The sequence below is a fragment of the Argopecten irradians genome, chromosome 14 (genome assembly GCF_041381155.1).
Source record: "Argopecten irradians isolate NY chromosome 14, Ai_NY, whole genome shotgun sequence".
Taxonomy (NCBI): domain Eukaryota; kingdom Metazoa; phylum Mollusca; class Bivalvia; order Pectinida; family Pectinidae; genus Argopecten; species Argopecten irradians.
Window position 1 is genome coordinate 10,069,425 of NC_091147.1, and position 4,503 is coordinate 10,073,927.

The window sequence follows — 4,503 nt, forward strand, 5'->3', positions numbered from 1 at the left end:
GACTACAGCCGTTCCTATACTGACAACGGGCGACCAGCCGTCCCATTCTCTTAATGTTGAGCGCTAAGCAGGAGCAGAGACTACCACTTTCCTGGACTATGGGGGTGTCTCGGTCAGGGGGGACAGAACCAAATATAGCACTGAAAAGAACAGTAGTTCCACTATACAAGAAGACAACACGAACATATCACTGTCTCCCAAAACACGCACTTCACACACGCAAGACACCGTCCTTAAGTGACCCTAGCCGTCCTATACTGACAACGGGCGAACCAGCCGTCCAATACTGACAACGGCGCGATAAAGCAAACCTATACTGACAACGGCGAACCAGCAAATCCTATACTGACAACGGCGAAACCAGCCGTCCTGTACTGACAACGGGCGATCAACCGTCCTATACTGACAACGGGCGAACCAGCCGTCCAATACTGACAACGGGCGAACCAGCCGTCTTATACTGACAACGGGCGAACCAGCCGTCCAATAATGACAACGGGCGAACCACCGTCCAATACTGACAACGGGCGAAACCAGCGTCCTATACTGACAACGGACGAACCAACCGTACTATACTGACAACGGGCGAACCAGCCGTCCTATACTGACAACGGGCGAACCAGCCGTCCTATACTGACAACGGGCGAACCAGCCGTCCTATACTGACAACGGGCGAACCAGCCGTCCAATACTGACAACGGGCGAACCAGCCGTCCTATACTGACAACGGGCGAACCAGACGTCCTATACTGACAACGGGCGAACCAGCCGTCCTATACTGACAACGGGCGAACCAGCCGTCCAATACTGACAACGGGCGAACCAGCCGTCCTATACTGACAACGGGCGAACCAGCCGTCCTATACTGACAACGGGCGAACCAGCCGTCCTATACTGACAACGGGCGAACCAGCCGTCCAATACTGACAACGGGCGACCAGCCGTCCCATTCTCTTAATGTTGAGCGCTAAGCAGGAGCAGAGACTACCACTTTCCTGGACTATGGGGTGTCTCGGTCAGGGGACAGAACCAAATATAGCACTGAAAAGAACAGTAGTTCCACTATACAAGAAGACAACACGAACATATCACTGTCTCCCAAAACACGCACTTCACACACGCAAGACACCGTCCTTAAGTGACCCTAGCCGTCCTATACTGACAACGGGCGAACCAGCCGTCCAATACTGACAACGGGCGATAAAGCAAACCTATACTGACAACGGGCGAACCAGCAATCCTATACAGACAACGGGCGAACCAGCCGTCCAATACTGACAACGGGCGAATCAACCGTCCTATACTGACAACGGGCGAACCAGCCGTCCTATACTGACAACGGGCGAACCAGCCGTCCTATACTGACAACGGACGAACCAACCGTACTATACTGACAACGGGCGAACCAACCGTACTATACTGACAACGACGAACCAGCCGTCCTATACTGACAACGGGCGAACCAGCCGTCCAATACTGACAACGGGCGAACCAGCCGTCCAATACTGACAACGGGCGAACCAGCCGTCCTATACTGACAACGGGCGAACCAGCCGTCCTATACTGACAACGGGCGAACCAGCCGTCCTATACTGACAACGGGCGAACCAGCCGTCCAATACTGACAACGGGCGAACCAGCCGTCCAATACTGACAACGGGCGAACCAGCCGTCCTATACTGACAACGGGCGAACCAACCGTACTATACTGACAACGGGCGACAGCCGTCCTATACTGACAACGGGCGACCAGCCGTCCCATTCTCTTAATGTTGAGCGCTAAGCAGGAGCAGAGACTACCACTTTCCTGGACTATGGGGTGTCTCGTCAGGGGACAGAACCAAATATAGCACTGAAAAGAACAGTAGTTCCACTATACAAGAAGACAACACGAACATATCACTGTCTCCCAAAACACGCACTTCACACACGCAAGACACCGTCCTTAAGTGACCCTAGCCGTCCTATACTGACAACGGGCGAACCAGCCGTCCAATACTGACAACGGGCGATAAAGCAAACCTATACTGACAACGGGCGAACCAGCCGTCAAATACTGACAACGGGCGAACCAGTCGTCCTGTACTGACAACGGGCGATCAACCGTCCTATACTGACAACGGGCGAACCAGCCGTCCAATACTGACAACGGGCGAACCAGCCGTCCAATACTGACAACGGGCGAACCAGCCGTCCTATACTGACAACGGGCGAACCATCAGTCCTATACTGACAACGGGGAGAACCAGTCGTCCTAGACTGACAACGGGCGAACCAGCCGTCCAATACTGACAACGTGCGAACCAGCCGTCCAATACTGACAACGGGCGAACCAGCAGTCCTATACTGACAACGGGCGAACCATCAGTCTATACTGACAACGGGGCGAACCAGTCGTCCTAGACTGACAACAGGTGGCCTGCCGTCCTATACTGACAACAGACGAAGCAGCCGTCCTTTACTGACAAAGGGCGACCACTGTCCTATACTGACAACGGGCGAACCAGCCGTCTTATACTGACAACGGACGAACCAGACGCCCTATAATGACAACGGACGAACCAGCCGTCTTATACTGACAACGGGCGAACCAGCCGTACTATACTGACAACGGGCGAACCAGCCGTCCAATACTGACAACGGGCGAACCTGTCGTCCTGTACTGACAACGGGCGAACCTGTCGTCCTGTACTGACAACGGGCGAACCAGCCGTCTTATACTGACAACGGGCGAACCAGCCGTCCTATACTGACAACGGGCGAACCAGCCGTCCAATACTGACAACGGGCGAACCAGTCGTCCTGTACTGACAACGGGCGAACCTGTCGTCTTATACTGACAACGGGCGAACCAGCCGTCCTATACTGACAACGGGCGAACCAGTCGTCCTGTACTGACAACGGGCGAACCTGTCGTCTTATACTGACAACGGGCGAACCAGCCGTCCTATACTGACAACGGGCGAACCAGCAGTCCCATTCTCTTAATGCTGAGCGCTAAGCAGGAGCAGAGACTACCACTTTCCTGGACTATGGGGTGTCTCGGTCAGGGGACAGAACCAAATATAACACTGAAAAGAACAGTAGTTCCACTATACAAGAAGACAACACGAACATATCACTGTCTCCCAAAACACGCACTTCACACACGCAAGACACCGTCCTTAAGTGACCCTAGCTGTTAATCTTACTTAAGGTAGTCTTTTGAAATTTATTGACGTTTTTTTTGACACTGACACAACGCCAAATATAAATATAGCTTGTCGGTCAGAATGTTTGTGGTGAGGTACCTAACCATCCTAGAACTTATTTTCCTATGGTTGACATCATTTTTTCCGGGTAAGTCGCCATTCGGAATGTAGAATTATATTTGATGAATGAAGACTTTAACGTCATGCTTTGCATGGAAATGCTGTTCTTGGTATATCATAACTGAGATTGTAACTTGAAATTAACACATATTCGCTGTCAAACGTGCTGAATGGCAAGGAGCCCAAGGTGTGGAAGGATATATAGAACACAAGCGATCATCAGAAAGGCTAAGGAAGTATTGATGATCTAGCTATTATACATATATGTAAGCGATTGTAAATGATGGTAAGCCATTTAAGCCATTAAGCAACTCACGCTGAAAATATATGATTATTCATCTGCTACAAATGCATGTTATATGCCTCAGTTGCGGTTGACAGTGCAGGACTTCACATTGGTAAATGATAACATCAGTTGGCAATGAACATGGGGACCATAGACCGATGTGGTGTATCTAGGAAACCGAGGCTGGAGTTACGTAACATGCGTGTTTTTGACCTCTTTCCGTACATTACGTAGCAATGACAACATTTGAGACAATGGAGTGGTAAGTTAGTAGATACCATAGTTAAGATGAATGACTGTTTCGTTAAGTCTTAGTGGCACTGGGGTATACAGACCGGAACAAAGCTACATCCGCCTCTGGGATAACTGACATGGGTGTTGCGAAGCGTTATAAGGACAGCTGATATGTAAAGTAAGCGGTTGCAAGGACATTTGATAGTCTTGGTTAGAAAGAATATACGTACCCGACCTACTAAGCTTTTTCTACAGACGACACCATTTATCTGTCTAGAAGTATTTTGAGATGCAATATTGCAGCTAGGTGTGAATGGTCGCCAAAGAGACCAGTGAAGTAAAAAGAATCACGGCTAGCTGAGACAGGATGAACGTATTGGTAGCATAGGAAGCCAACGCAGTAAGCGGAATGTAAACATGGCGCCACAACCAGAACCTTTATACTGAGTGGAACATAAAGAAGCGAAACCAAGAAGAAACTGCCTTTTTACATTGTATCTGTTTACAAAAATTTTCAAAATTTTCAAAAAGCTCTGTGTAGCTTGCTTCTGAGATAACTGTGCGGCATAATTTGCATCTGTTGATCATAACTGGACAAGGTGCAAACAGTTGTTAGTCTACTGCACGACCTCCAACCCCCCCCCCCCCCCCCCCCCCCCCCAAATAAGCTTC